At 41.0% G+C, this 15,818-nt stretch overlaps 1 protein-coding gene across 6 annotated transcripts in view; it reads left to right on the forward strand.

The window, feature by feature from the left end:
• The first annotated feature begins 248 nt into the window (after positions 1 to 248).
• The window catches only part of ADD1 (adducin 1), a 148,114-nt gene continuing 132,544 nt past the window's right edge, over positions 249 to 15,818 (forward strand). For 2 of the 6 annotated variants that reach the window (XM_037829289.1, XM_037829288.1), the window contains exon 1: positions 250 to 407. The gene's annotated coding sequence lies outside the window, so the exon portion shown is untranslated. Of the gene's footprint in view, positions 408 to 15,818 lie in introns of all 6 variants that reach the window. The other 4 variants (XM_037829291.1, XM_037829286.1, XM_037829290.1 and 1 more) reach the window with 4 other exon arrangements.

Raw genomic sequence — 15,818 nt, forward strand, 5'->3', positions numbered from 1 at the left:
ACCCCACCCAGGCCCCGCCCTTCGCCCCCTTACCCCACCCTCCCGGGCCCCGCCCTCCTGCCCCTCACCCCACACGCCCAGGCCCCGCCCCTCGCCGCGCACGTCCCGGCTCCGCTCCAGCCAATCGAAGGGCGCGTTGCTCAGGAGTTGCACGGCGAGCGCTGGGCCAACGGAGCGGCGCGTTGTTGGGCTGCGGCGCCGCAGGCCGCACCCAGTTCGGGCGGAGGGGCCGCGGGCTGAGGCCGAGGGGGCGGGGAGGCCAGCGGCGCAGGAACTCGGGGGCCGAGTGTGAGTGGCGGGCGGGAGGCGGAGCCGGAGCTGGAGCCGAGGCCGAGCCGAGGGAGTGACCGGCGGCGGAGGACGCGCTCGGACCGGGAGCCCCGCGCTGCCCGCGATTCACCCCTGAGGTGAGGGAGGCCCGCCGGGCGCGGGCGCGGCTGAGGGGCGCGGGCGGCCTCGGGGTGGGCGCGGCGCGGGGTCCTGGGGGCGGGGGCGCTGCGGCTTGGCAGGCCGGCCGAGGGTCGCGGGGGAGCCGTCACCGCTGTGGGCCGTCGGCCGTGGCGCTGCGGATGGGCGCAGGGCCCCGGGGCAGATGGGCTTGTCCGGGGCAGCGGCGGTGGGCTGCGGGGTCCGGGCGGGAGAGGAGGGTCGGGTCGGGCCTGGTGTGAGTGACGGGCGACCCAGGCCCGGAGCGCCGAGGGCTCGAGGGCGTGTGTGAAGACGCAGACACACCTATGGATCCTGCACAGCGGCTCTCGTGTCCTTAGAAAGTGACAGCTTCTGCCCAAAGGGAAAAGCGGCATCTGCCTACGGATAGCAGGGTGTCCTGGAACCTGATTACAGATGGGGCCGTTGGTGATCTTTGCCCCTCCTCTTCCGTTCTTTTTTTCCCCTTTTTCTTTTTATTTTTTTTGGGTGGGGGTGGGTGTGGGGGGCGTCAGAGGTCCTATGCCTTTAAGAATCACTTTCATTTTTGCTCCTGTAATTCATGGCTCAAGATATTTGTAGGTGATTTGTGTTCACTTCATGCATACCTACCTTGAAATAAATATTTTGATTCGCTTGAAACTGCCGTTGTTGTGACTGTATATGATTTTATAACTAAAATAACATAAAAAAATAGTCATTTCCCCATGGATTGAAAACACAGCTAATAACTATATGCATTCCTGGTAATGTATTTTAGAAAGAATTTTTGCCTGTGAAAAATTACACAAAATTAGAAGTTTGGCACCAAATTTCAGGCAAAGGAGGTGAATTGTGTGAGTGTGGAATTGTAAAAAATGGAATCTTTAATTTTGGGCAAATAAATGGCAACCATGTAGAAGTTATTTTTCTTAATTTAATGTGCCCTTTTGATTCTAACCTTGGGGAAAACTAGAATAGTACCCTTGTTTTATTTATTTATTTCTATTGTGAACTTTAAAATATACATAGCAGTGATAGCTTTCAAAGTACAATTTCACAAGAAATTAGAGAACAAATTCCAAAGAATATCATGGGTCACAGTTCCACAACCTCAGCCATTTCCATCATTGCAAAATAGAACATACATACAGAAAGGTGTTAATTTTTGATGTACAGCTCAACAAGCAGTTATATAGGTAATTTCAAAAATTGTTATGGGTTCCACAGTCTCAGTTCTTTCCCCATTATGCAATACAAGGTATATACAGAGAGGTGAAGACCTTCAAGGCACAATTTGATGAGCAGCTATAGAGCAAATCCCAAAGGATGCTATAGGCTACAGTTCACGGTGTCATTTAACTCCTTCCAGCCCTTCCAATATCCCAGCATCCAATATATATATAATCATATAAAGTTTCAGCATTCGTAGACCTTTGTTAAATATCTTGTTTGTTGCTACCCCTTTCTCTCTCTCAGTGTCTTTCTCCTTCTTCAGGGGTGTCTAGGCAGTGACACCCTAACTTGTTCACATTGAAAGGGGTTGTCGACAATATGGGGAAGGGGGCTATATTTGATAGTTGTTCTTAAAGAGGCTGTTGCCTTTGGGTTTTGGACTTGTCTGGCATAGGAGCACTTTGGTGGGTTTAAGTTTCTGAAAGCTAAAACTTAGTGAGTGTGTCTTTTATAGAATTATCAGGTAGGGACCTAGGTATTTGGGAATTACTTTTGTTAAGGGTGTAGCATACTGTGGCCATTTGGGATGTCTAGCTGGAGCTTGCATGAGAGAAACTTCCAGGACAGCCTCTCGACTCTATTTGGGATCTCTCAGCCACTGTTGACTACTACTGTTGTTTTTTGAGGAAGTAGGTGGTTTTGGCAGTCAAACTGCTTTTCGAAGTTTTGATGTGGTTTACAGTGTACAACCAGTATGATTTGTAAGTTTACTACTTATATGTGTTTATATTTCAGTTATAGAGGCTCAGTGAATGATGTGAATCTAAATTCTATCCAGTCCCCAAAAGGGTGGGATATTTTCCTTTCTAAAAAATGATTTATAGAAGCTGACCATTTTCTCTTTTAACTCTTTTGATGTTATCTGATAATTTGGTGTTTTGTTCGTCATTCAGTTTTGTGTTAATATTTTACTCTAAAAGCTGTTTCTTTGGATGATTATTAGTTTTTACTGAGTTCTTTTAAGTAGTCATTGTCTTGAAACAGAAAAGTAAATACTGAAATAATTTAAAAGATACAAAGCTTTTTAAAAGCTTCTTTATGGAGATAAAATATACATACTATATAGTCATCTGTTTAAAGTGGAAAGGTTTTATTATATGAAATCTATAGTTTAAATTGACTGCCTTATTTATAATTATGTTTTTAAGTCTTTGCTACACATATATGTATAAGTAGAGAGAATGATATAAGCCCCCGTTTTCCCTCATCCAGCTTCAACAGTTATCAATCACAGCCCATCATGCTTCATTTGTACTCCCAACCCCAGATGTCATCAATTTAACTGAAAAATATTTCAGTATGTATATTGAAAATATAAAGACTTTTAAAAAAAAGATGAATAGAAATATCACTATGATAAAAAATTAATAATCCTTTAATATCTTCAAATATCCAGCAGTGTTCTAATTTCCTCAGTTGTCTCATAAATTTTTTTTAACGTTTTGTTTGAATCAGGATCTAAATGTGATCCATACATTGTGACTAGTTTTAATCTACAGGTTTCCCCTCCATCTTTTGTTTTCTCTTGTAATTAATTTGTTGATGAAACCAATTTGTGTTCTTTGGAGTTGCCTGCAGTCTGGATTTTATTCTGTGTTGTAGTTTAACAATGGAGTTTCTTGTGAACTAATAGTTAGATCTACAAATGTGAACAGATTCAAGTTTGATTTATTTTTTGCAGGAAAACTTCATAGATAAGTAGGCTGATAATAGCGAGTAGCCTTTCTTCTTGTTAGTAGTCCTTGATGCTGAATGCCTGTAGTCATTATTAGGCATTTTAAAAATGTTGATATTTTAGTACTATAACTTCATCATTTATTAGCTGGAATACTTTTTTCTATAAAGACAAATTTCTCCTCATCCTCTATTTGGCTACCTTGAAGTTAGTTCATATAGAAAAGACAGGGCAAGTGCTTAATTCCTTTCTTACACTTACCAGTTTTCAAAATAATGAGTTGGTTCCCTAGCATCCTCCAAAAGTGACCAATGATTTGTATATATGTGTTTGTGACATTATGAACTCATGGATTTAAACATATTTGATGTATTTAAACCCATTGTAGATATTATCCCTATTGATGCTCAGGTGGTCCCATGTTTGTCCAATATGAGGCTGTTCAAATTGGCTCCTAAAACCTTTTGACACAACTCAAATAGTTCTGATAGCTTTTCTTTCTTGTATCACAAACTGTACCAAGCTTTATCTTTTTTTTTTTCATTTTGAAATAAATTCAAAGTTATAGGAACAGTTGCAAAAACAATACTAACCCCATACACAGAATTCCATCATACCCTGACCCCCCTCCCCTGATCCACCAACTTTAACATGCTGTGACATCGCTATTTCTTTTCCTCCCTCCCTCCCTCCCTATCATCCATCATCTTTTGCTCTGTCTTCTGAACATATGAGAGCTAGCTGCTCACACCCTTGAACAGACACTGTAATTCACATATACACTTCCCATGAATAAGAACATTCTTTTATGCAGTCCCATTAAGCGCAGCTAAGAAGTACAAGAGATTCAACAATAATACAAAGCTTACATTCTATATTTCCTTTTCCTTATGTCTCAACTGTGACCCTTTGAGCCTTCTGTCCTCCATCCTCCAATCCCATCCGGGTTCATCCTTGGGATTCAGTTGTCTTCTATTTAGACTTTTTTTTTTTTTTTCCAATTGTGGAAACATATATACAGCCTAAATCTTCCCATTCCACCCCCTCCCTAGCCTTCCTTTAGTGGGATTAATCACATTTAGAATGTTGTAATGCTCTTTCCCACCATCCATTACTAGAAATTTCCGTTCACCTCAAACAGCAACCCTACACTCATTTCTTAACTCCCCATTGCCCCTTCCCCCATTTCTCTTAACCCATACTCTACTTTTCATCCCTATGGTTATATTCTCTAATAATTCCTTTGTATTTATTGTGGGGCTTAAAATTAACGTCTTAAATCCATAACAATCTTGTTTTTCTTTGATACCACCTTCATTTCAGTAGGACACATAAACTATGTTCCTATACTCCTCCATTCCCCCACCTTTATATAGTTGTTTAAAATTACATATTTTACGTTGAGTTCAAAACCACTGATTTGTCATTAGAGTTTGTGTATTTTGTATCATGTAGGAAGTAAATAGTGGAGTTACAGTTCAAAAATTACTGACTTCTATTTGTATTCCGTTGTGTTTGGAGAATGTGCTGTGAGTATATTCAAATTTTTTTTTTTTTTTTTTTAATTTCTTGAGGCTTGTTTTATGTCCCAGCTTATGGTCCCTTCTGGAGAAGGATCCATGATCACTAGAGAAAAATGAGTGTCCTGGTGATTTGGGATGTAAGGTACTATATATGTCTGTTAAAATTCTCTATATCTCTTTCTCCTTTCTTTGTTTCTCTGTCAGTAGGGCTCCCTTTGGAATCTGAAGTAGGGCAGGTCTTTTATTGGCAAAGTCTCTCAGCATTTGTTTGTCTGTGAAAAATTTAAGCTCTCCCTCAAATTTGAAGGAGAGTTTTGCTGGATAAAGTATTCTTGGTTGGAAATTTTTCTCTCTCAGAATTTTAAATATGTCATGCCACTGCCTTCTCGCCTCCATGGTGGCTGCTGAGTAGTCACAACTTAGTCTTATGTTGTTTCCTTTGTATGTGGTGAATTACTTTTCTCTTGCTGCTTTCAGAACTTGCTCCTTCTTTTCAGTATTTGAGAGTCTGATCAGAATATGTCTCGGAGTGGGTTTATTTGGATTTTTTCTATTTGGAGTTCACTGGGCATTTATGCTTTGCGTATTTATATTGTGTAGAAGGTTGGGAAAGTTTTCCCCAACAATTTCTTTGAATACTCTTTCAGGACCTTTACCCTTCTCTTCCCCTTCTGGGACACCAATGAGTCTTAAGTTTGGACGTTTTATTTTATCTATCGTATCCCTGGGATCCATTTAGATTTTTTCAATTTTTTTCTCCATTCTTTCTTTTGTTCTTTCATTTTCTGTTCTGTGGACTTCTAGGACACTGAGGCGTTGTTCAGCTTCCTCTAATCTTGTATTGTGAATATCCAGAGTCTTTTTAATTTGGCCAACAGTTTCCTTTATTTCCATAAGATCTTCTATTTTTTAAATTTACTCTTGCAGTGTCTTCTTTGTGCTCTTCTAGGGTCTTCTTTATGTCGCTTATATCCTGGGCCATGGTCTTCTTGATGTCCTTTAAATCCTTTGCCATGTTTTCATTCCTTGATTGTAGTTCTTTGATTAATTCTGCCAAGTACTGAGTTTCTTCTAATATCTTAATTTGTGTGTTTGGAGTTGGATTCTCCATATTGTCCGGTGTTATCATATGCATTAAGATTTTCTGTTGTTTTTGGCCTCTTGGCATTTGTTTTGCTTGATAGGGTTCTTTCAAGTTGTAAAAAAAAAAAGGGATATTGATCTAATTTTTCAGAAACATAGTTTGGTGACGTACACTTTCTCTAACTAACTAGTGGATGGCATCTGTGAGTCACCTGTACCCCTCAAGTCCGTTCTCAACCTTGTCCCCGCGGTGTGTGGGGAAATGATTCTTGTGGGGTTCAATTGGAGAACTCAGTGTGGGTGTGTTGCTGGAGCCGTCCGCCCTGAATGTGGGGCATGTGTACGGGTGGCCAGGGAGGAAAGGCAGCTTTAATATTCAAATCCCCCAGGTTCCCGGAGGTTCAAGACCGCCGCAAGAGTCTAAGCCTTCATTTCATTTCAGCCCCAGACCCTCTCTCTCGCTGTCCCACCAACCACCGGACTTGGCGTAGTGTCCCTGGGTTCTCTGAGCGGGTTCCCCCTCCCAGCCACGATCCTCCAGGAGCTCAGCCAAGGGAATGCCTTGCTACGTCACCAGTGCGTGCCGTCCCTCAAGGGAAGCCCCGGGCCGCCGGGCCGTGTAGGGGTGCTCTCAGCCTGAAGCACAAATGACCGAACGGGGTGTCTCAACACCCCCCTCCTCGCACTGTTCCTCCTTCCCAGCTCTGGGACAACTGGCGGGGCTCTGGGCTGTGGGCACGGCCCTGGGCAGGAGTTTATCCAGCTCTCCGGGTAGCCAGCTGCTAGCCGCGGGGTTTCTTTCTGCTTCCGTCTCTCCCCTCCGTTCCCCCGGCCCCGAGGGTATCTGCAGTGGACTATCCTCCAGGCCAGTCACCAAGAGGCCGGCCCAGCCCCCTCTTGCTGTGTTTTATTGCGTGGTTCCCACTCCCGCAACTGCAGCCACTCTTGGATTTTTCCCTTTTTTTTTTTTTTTAAAAGAGCCAGTCAGTCTCCAAATGCCAAGCCCTGACTTCCCCACAACGCCGCGTGGCTACGGGTCTTCCAGCCAGCTTACTCACTCATTTCAGAATGCAGACTCCCGGTTTCACCAAGTATACTGCCCCTGTGATACTAGCAGAACTCATCCAGGTGGCGCATCGCTGTAACCGGTATCCTGGGTCACTTTCTGGTTTTTATCTAGTGTTTTTCATGGAGGTGTTTTTTGCCCTGTCTCATCTAGCCGCCATCTTAGTTTCTCCCAAGCTTTATCTTGTACATTTTCTTTCACTGTCCTGTTGGAATCATCCATTTTGTCAAAGAACCTTGGTTTCTTTTATTGGAAAATAGTATTTAGAAACCACAGTCTGGGCCCTTGAGGTGCTCATTGCTGCCAGGTTGATCATGGTTTCTAGATCTTTTCAGTCTGCAGCTCATAGCCCGATGATACTTCAGAAGCAAGACTACACAGAGTTTTATTTAACCTTTTTTTTAAATCGTTTTTTTTATTGTGGAATATAACATATATACATAGAAGTGATAACTTTCCAAGTGCAATTTAACAAGTAGTTAGGGAACAAATTTCAAAGAATATTATGGGTTACAGTTCCACAGTTTCAGTTATTTCCTTATTGTGAAATATAACATACATACAAAACGGTGATAACTTTTTTTTTTGTCATATTTATTGTATCAATCTCCTATTTATGAATATTTTGGTTGTTTCTAATCTTTTGATATTACAAACAAGTCTTCAATGAATAACCTTGTGTATATGTCTTTTTTTTTTTAATTCAGTTTTATTGAAATATATTCATAAACCATACAGTCATCCATTGTATACAATCAACTGTTCACAGTATGATCATATAGTTATGCGTTCATCACCACAATCTATTTCTGAACATTTTCCTTACATCAGAAAGAATCAGAATAAGAATAAAAAATAAAAGTGAAAAGAGAATACCCAAACCATCCCCCCATCCCACCCTATTTGTCATTTAGTTTTTTTTTTTTTGAGATATATTCACATACCACGCAGTCATACAAAACAAATTGTACTTTCGATTGTTTACAGTACCATTACATAGTTGTACATTCATCACCTAAATCAATCCCTGACACCTTCATTAGCCCACACACAAAAATAACAAGAATAATAATTAGAGTGAAAAAGAGCAATTGAAGTAAAAAAGAACACTAGGTACCTTTGTCTGTTTGTTTGCTTCCCCTACTTTTCTACACATCGATCCATAAACTAGACAAAGTAGATTTTGGTCCTTATGGCATTCCCAATCCCACTGTCACCCCTCATAAGCTACATTTTTATACAACTGTCTTCGAGATTCATGGGTTCTGGGTTGTAGTTTAATAGTTTCAGGTATCCACCACCAGCTACCCCAATTCTTTAGAACCTAAAAAAGGTTGTCTAAAGTGTGCGTAAGAGTGCCCACCAGAGTGATCTCTCGGCTCGTTTTGGGATCTCTCTGCCACTGAAGCTTATTTCATTTCCTTTCACATCCCCCTTTTGGTCAAGAAGATGTTCTCCATCCCACGATGCCGGGTCTACATTCCTCCCCGGGAGTCATATTCCACGTTGCCAGGGAGATTCACTTCCCTGGGTGTCTGATCCCACGTAGGGGGGAGGGCAGTGATTTCACCTTTCAAGTTGGCTTAGCCAGAGAGAGAGGGCCACATCTGAGCAACAAAGAGGCATTCAGGAGGAGACTCTTAGGCACAAATACAGGGAGGCCTAGCCTCTCCTTTGCAGCAACCGTCTTCCCAAGGGTAAAACTTATGGTAGACGGCTCAACCCATCAAACCACCAGTCCCCTATGTCTGTGGTCATGTTAGCAACCATGGAGGTGGGGTAGGCGAATACCCCTGCATTCTCCACAGGCTCCTCAAGGGGGCACTACATCTTTTTTTTTTTTTTTTCCTTGTTTGTCTTTTTTCTTTTTTCTTTTTCTTTTTTTTTTTAACTTTCCCTTCTTTTTTCAAATCAACTGTATGAAAAAAAAAGTTAAAAAGAAAACGAACATACAATAAAAGAACATTTCAAAGAGACCATAGCAAGGGAGTAAGAAAAAGACAACTAACCTAAGATAACTGCTTAACTTCCAACATGTTCCTACTTTACCCCAAGAAAGTTACATAATATAGCAACATTTCAGTGAACTTGTTCCTACTACATCCATCAGAAATTAACAGACCATAGTCATTTCTGGGCATCCCCAGAACGCCAAACAGCTTATCTGTTCTTCTTGGATTATTGTTCCCCCTTCCTTAATTGCTCTCTACTGCTAGTTCCCCTACATTCTACATTATAAACCATTTGTTTTACATTTTTCAAAGTTCACATTAGTGGTAGCATATAATATTTCTCTTTTTGTGCCTGGCTTATTTCGCTCAGCATTATGTCTTCAAGGTTCATCCATGTTGTCATATGTTTCACCAGATTGTTCCTTCTTACTGCCGCGTAGTATTCCATCGTGTGTATATACCACATTTTATTTATCCACTCATCTGTTGAAGGACATTTGGGTTGTTTCCATCTCTTGGCAATTGTGAATAATGCTGCTATGAACATTGGCGTGCAGATATCTGTTCGTGTCACTGCTTTCCGATCTTCCGGGTATATACCGAGAAGTGCAATCGCTGGATCGAATGGTAGCTCTATATCTAGTTTTCTAAGGAACTGCCAGACTGACTTCCAGAGTGGCTGAACCATTATACAGTCCCACCAACAATGAATAAGAGTTCCAATTTCTCCACATCCCCTCCAGCATTTGTAGTTTCCTGTTTGTTTATGGCAGCCATTCTAACCGGTGTTAGATGGTATCTCATTGTGGTCTTAATTTGCATCTCTCTAATAGCTAGTGAAGCTGAACATTTTTTCATGTGTTTCTTGGCCATTTGTATTTCCTCTTCAGAGAACTGTCTTTTCATATCTTTTGCCCATTTTATAATTGGGCTGTCTGTACTATTGTCATTGAGTTGTAGGATTTCTTTGTATATGCAAGATATCAGTCTTTTGTCACATACATGGTTTCCAAAAATTTTTTCCCATTGAGTTGGCTGCCTCTTTACCTTTTTGAGAAATTCCTTTGAGGTGCAGAAACTTCTAAGCTTGAGGAGTTCCCATTTATCTATTTTCTCTTTTGTTGCTTGTGCTTTGGGTGTAAAGTCTAGGAAGTGGCCTCCTAATACAAGGTCTTGAAGATGTTTTCCTACATTATCTTCTAGGAGTTTTATGGTACTTTCTTTTATATTGAGATCTTTGGTCCATTTTGAGTTAATTTTTGTGTAGGGGGTGAGGTAGGGGTCCTCTTTCATTCTTTTGGATATGGATATCCAACTCTCCCAGCCCCATTTGTTGAAAAGACCATTATGGCTCAGTTCGGTGACTTTGGGGGCCTTATCAAAGATCAGTCGGCCATAGATCTGAGGGTCTATCTCTGAATTCTCAATTCGATTCCATTGATCTATATGTCTATCTTTGTGCCAGTCCCATGCTGTTTTGGCAACTGTGGCTTTATAATAAGCTTCAAAGTCAGGGAGTGTAAGTCCTCCCACTTCGTTTTTCTTTTTTAGAGTGTCTTTAGCAATTCGAGGCATCTTCCCTTTCCAAATAAATTTGATAACTAGCTTTTCCAAGTCTGCAAAGTAGGTTGTTGGAATTTTGATTGGGATTGCATTGAATCTGTAGATGAGTTTGGGTAGAATTGACATCTTAATGACATTTAGCCTTCCTATCCATGAACATGGAATATTTTTCCATCTTTTAAGGTCCCCTTCTATTTCTTTTAGTAGAGTTATGTAGTTTTCTTTGTATAGGTCTTTTACATCTTTGGTTAAGTTTATTCCTAGGTACTTGATTTTTTTAGTTGCTATTGAAAATGGTATCTTTTTCTTGAGTGTCTCTTCAGTTTGTTCATTTCTAGCATATAGAAACATTACTGACTTATGTGCATTAATCTTGTATCCCGCTACTTTGCTAAATTTGTTTATTAGCTCTAGTAGGTGTATCGTTGATTTCTCAGGGTTTTCTAGATATAAGATCATATCATCTGCAAACAATGACAGTTTTACTTCTTCTTTTCCAATTTGGATGCCTTTTATTTCTTTGTCTTGCCGGATTGCCCTGGCTAGCACTTCCAGCACAATGTTGAATAACAGTGGTGACAGCGGGCATCCTTGTCTTGTTCCTGATCTTAGAGGGAAGGCTTTCAGTCTCTCACCATTGAGTACTATGCTGGCTGTGGGTTTTTCATATATGCTCTTTATCATGTTGAGGAAGTTTCCTTCAATTCCTACCTTTTGAAGTGTTTTTATCAAAAAGGGATGTTGGATTTTGTCAAATGCTTTTTCAGCATCTATTGAGATGATCAATTGATTTTTCCCTTTCGAGTTTTTAATGTGTTGTAATACATTGATTGTTTTTCTTCTGTTGAACCATCCTTGCATGCCTGGAATGAACCCCACTTGGTCATGGTGTATGATTTTTTTAATGTGTCTTTGGATTCGATTTGCAAGTATTTTGTTGAGGATTTTTGCATCTATATTCATTAGGGAGATTGGCCGGTAGTTTTCCTTTTTTGTAGCATCTTTGCCTGGTTTTGGTATTAGATTGATGTTAGCTTCATAAAATGAGTTAGGTAGTGTTCCATTTTTTTCAATGTTTTGAAAGAGTTTGAGTAAGATTGGTGTCAGTTCTTTCTGGAAAGTTTGGTAGAATTCCCCTGTGAAGCCATCTGGCCCTGGGCATTTATTTGTGGGAAGATTTTTGATGACTGATTGGATCTCTTTGCTTGTGATGGGTTGGCTGAGGTCTTCTATTTCTTCTCTGGTCAGTCTAGGTTGTTCATATGTTTCCAGGAAATTGTCCATTTCTTCTACATTATCCAGTTTGTTGCCATACAGTTGTTCATAATATCCTCTTATAATTTTTTTAATTTCTTCAGGATCTGCAGTTATGTCACCTTTTTCATTCATTATTTTGTTTATATGGGTCTTCTCTCTTTTTGATTTTGTCAGTCTAGCTAGGGGCTTGTCAATCTTGTTGATCTTCTCAAAGAACCAACTTTTGGTGATATTTATCCTTTCTATTGTTTTTTTGTTCTCTATGTCATTTATTTCTGCTTTAATCCTTGTTATTTCTTTTCTTGTACTTGGTTTAGGATTGGTTTGCTGTTCATTTTCTAGCTTCTTCAGTTGATCCATTAGTTCTTTGATTTTGGCTCTTTCTTCCTTTTTAATATATGCGTTTAGTGCTATAAATTTCCCCCTTAGCACTGCTTTTGCTGCATCCCATAGGTTTTGGTATGTTGTGTTCTCATTTTCATTCGTCTCTATATATTTAGCAATTTCTCTTGCTATTTCTTCTTTAACCCACTGATTGTTTAGGAGTGTGTTGTTTAACCTCCAGGTATTTGTGAATTTTCTAAGTCTCTGATGGTTATTGACTTCTAATTGTATTCCATTGTGGTCAGAGAATGTGCTTTGAATAATTTCAATCTTTTTAAATTTATTGAGGCTTGTTTTATGTCCCAGCATATGATCTATTCTGGAGAAAGTTCCGTGAGCACTAGAAAAGTATGTGTATCCTGGTGATTTGGGATGTAATGTCCTGTATATGTCTGTTAAATCTAATTCATTTATCAGATTGTTTAGGTTTTCAATTTCCTTATTGGTCTTCTGTCTGGTTGATCTATGTATAGGAGAGAGTGATGTGTTGAAGTCTCCCACAATTATTGTGGAAACATCAATTGCTTCCTTTAGTTTTGCCAATGTTTCTCTCATGTATTTTGTGGCACCTTGATTGGGTGCATAGACATTTACGATTGTTATTTCTTCTTGCTGAATTGCCCCTTTTATTAGTATGTAGTGGCCTTCTTTGTCTCTCAAAACATCCCTGCATTTGAAGTCTATTTTATCTGAGATTAATATTGCTACACCTGCTTTCTTTTGGCTGTAGCTTGCATGAAATATTTTTTTCCATCCTTTCACTTTCAGTTTCTTTGTGTCCCTGTGTCTAAGATGAGTCTCTTGTATGCAACATATTGATGGTTCATTTTTTTTGATCCATTCTGCGAATCTATATCTTTTAATTGGGGAGTTTAATCCATTTACATTCAACGTTAAAACCGTGAAGGCATTTCTTGAATCGGCCATCTTATCCTTTGGATTATTTTTGCCATATTTTTCCCTCTCTCTATTAATATCCTTTATTGTACCCATACCGAATCTCTTTAGTACTGAACCTTTCTCCAAGTCTCTCTGTCCTGTCTTTGTTTCTCTGTCTGTAGGGCTCCCTTTAGTATCTCCAGTAGGGCAGGTCTCTTGTTAGCAAATTCTCTCAGCATTTCTTTGTCTGTGAAAAATTTAAGCTCTCCCTCAAATTTGAAGGAGAGCTTTGCTGGATAAAGTATTCTTGGCTGGAAATTTTTCTCACTCAGAATTTTAAATATATCGTGCCATTGCCTTCTCGCCTCCATGGTGGCTGCTGAGTAGTCACTACTTAGTCTTATGCTGTTTCCTTTGTATGTGGTGAATTGCTTTTCTCTTGCTGCTTTCAGAACTTGCTCCTTCTCTTCTATGTTTGACAGTGTGATCAGTATATGTCTCGGAGTGGGTTTTTTTGGATTTATTCTATTTGGAGTTCGCTGAGCATTTATGATTTGTGTATTTATGTTGTTTAGAAGATTTGGGAAGTTTTCCCCAACAATTTCTTTGAATACTCTTCCTAGACCTTTACCCTTTTCTTCCCCTTCTGGGACACCAATGAGTCTTATATTCGGACGTTTCATATTATCTATCATATCCCTGAGGTCCATTTCGATTTTTTCAATTTTTTTCCCCATTCTTTCTTTTATGCTTTCATTTTCCATTCTGTCATCTTCCAGGTCACTGATTCGTTGTTCAACTTCCTCTAGTCTTGTACTATGAGTGTCCAGAATCTTTTCAATTTGGTCAACAGTTTCTTTAATTTCCATAAGATCATCCATTTTTTTATTTAGTCTTGCAATGTCTTCTTTATGCTCTTCTAGGGTCTTCTTGATTTCCTTCATATCCCGTACTAGGGTCTCATTGTTCATCTTTAGTTCTTTGAGTAGCTGCTCTAGGTGTGTCTCTTCTGGTCTTTTGATTTGGGTGCTTGGGCTTGGGTTATCCATATCGTCTGGTTTTTTCATATGCTTTATAATTTTCTGTTGTTTTTGGCCTCGTGGCATTTGCTGACCTTGATAGGGTTCTTTTAGGGTTTGTAGACCAGTTGAAGTCCTTATCTCTAATTTATCAGATCTACAGCTTCGTGGAGTACACTTTCTCTAACTAACCAGCAGGTGGCGTCCACGAGCCACCTGTTCTCCACAAGCCAGATCTCCCCTGCTTAGCCTTTTTGGTGAGTGGGGGAGTGAGTCTTGTGGGGCCCAATTGGTGTACCAAGCTTGCGTGTGTAGTTGGTGTTGCCTGCCCTGTATGTGGGGCGTGTTTCTGGGCAGTCGGGGAGGGGGGGGTGGCCCTAACAATCAAATCTCCCTGATGATCCTAGAGTTTTAAAGCTACTGCAATAGTCTAATCCTTCAGTTCAGTCCTGCCACAGTTTGTCTCTGCCACTGACCCACAAGTCTTTGGTATTGGCGTATGGCTCCTGAGACTTGCAAGTGGGCCCCTCTTCCAGGCTGTGCACCCCGGGTCCTCTGTTGAGGGATGACTGTGCTATGTCACAGGTGAGTGCCGTCCCCCCAGGGCAGTTCTGGGCTGCTGGGCTGTGTTGGGAGGCTTCCAGTCTGCTCAAATGATGGCTGAATGGGGCTCTGTTAATTCACACTGCTCCCCCTTCCCAGCTCTGGGACATTCAGCTGAGGTTGCAGGGAAGGCTAATGTCCACGCCCAGTTTTGTGGTGTGTGCCTGTTATTTGAAGCACTTCCGTCACACTGGGTTGTCTGGGGCAGCTCTGGGCTATGGGGCTGGCGATGGGCAGGAGTGTTTCCTGTCCACCAGGATGGTGGCTGTGAGCGGACACCCTCCTTTTCTTGGGAAGTTGTGTTGTTTAGTGAATTTTCTCAGCCACTGGATTATTGCCTTTTGTCTCAGAGCTCTCTTAGTTCTGCTCTTGACTTGACGTGCCCAAATTTCAATTCTTTGAAGCTTTCTGTATTGAGCTTCTTAGAGTAATTGTTTTAGAAAAAGCAAAAAGGATTTAAAAAAAAAAAAAATACGGCCCTCCTCAGAGATCTAATGGGTTATTGAAATGCTAATAGACAAAGCAACCAGGGCCATTAAGGAAAGGTGCACAGGGCAGAGAGATCAGCCTTGCTTCGGGATTTGCATATGCGCCTCAAGGCCTGATCTCCGCCCTTCCCCTTTCTGTGTTCACCAGAACTCCGAAAATCCTCTGCTTTTATTTTGGAGTTTTTCGTGTTGTTTTTTTTCTATGCCTGTCTCCTCTCTGCTGGGCTGGCTACTCTCAGAGTCTCTGGTGTCTGGCCTCAGTCTATCTATGGTTGGAGTTTGAGTCAGTAGAATGTGTTTCCGATAAGAGCAGCCACTGCAATTCTCCCTTCTCCTTCCTGGAGCTGACAGCCCCTCCTCCCCCGGGACTGAGCCTGGCAGGGAGGGGCGCGGGTCCCCTGGCCGCAAAAACTTACAGATTTCGCTGATCTCAGCAGTTCCACGTTTTCATGAGTGTTGTATGAAGTATGCCCAAAGACAGATTGCTCTGTGGTGTCCAGTCCACACAGTTCCTGGCTTTTTACCTACTTTCCTGGTGGAGTAACTAAAACATACAGCTCACCAGTCTGCCATCTTCTGTCATTTAGTTTTTACTCCCATTTTTCTACTGATTTTTTTTCAATTTTTTAACTTTGTTTATCAAAAAATTAAAAACAAACAGGCAAACAACAACCAAAAAAACCCC

The sequence above is a fragment of the Choloepus didactylus genome, chromosome 3 (assembly GCF_015220235.1).
Source record: "Choloepus didactylus isolate mChoDid1 chromosome 3, mChoDid1.pri, whole genome shotgun sequence".
Classification (NCBI taxonomy): domain Eukaryota; kingdom Metazoa; phylum Chordata; class Mammalia; order Pilosa; family Megalonychidae; genus Choloepus; species Choloepus didactylus.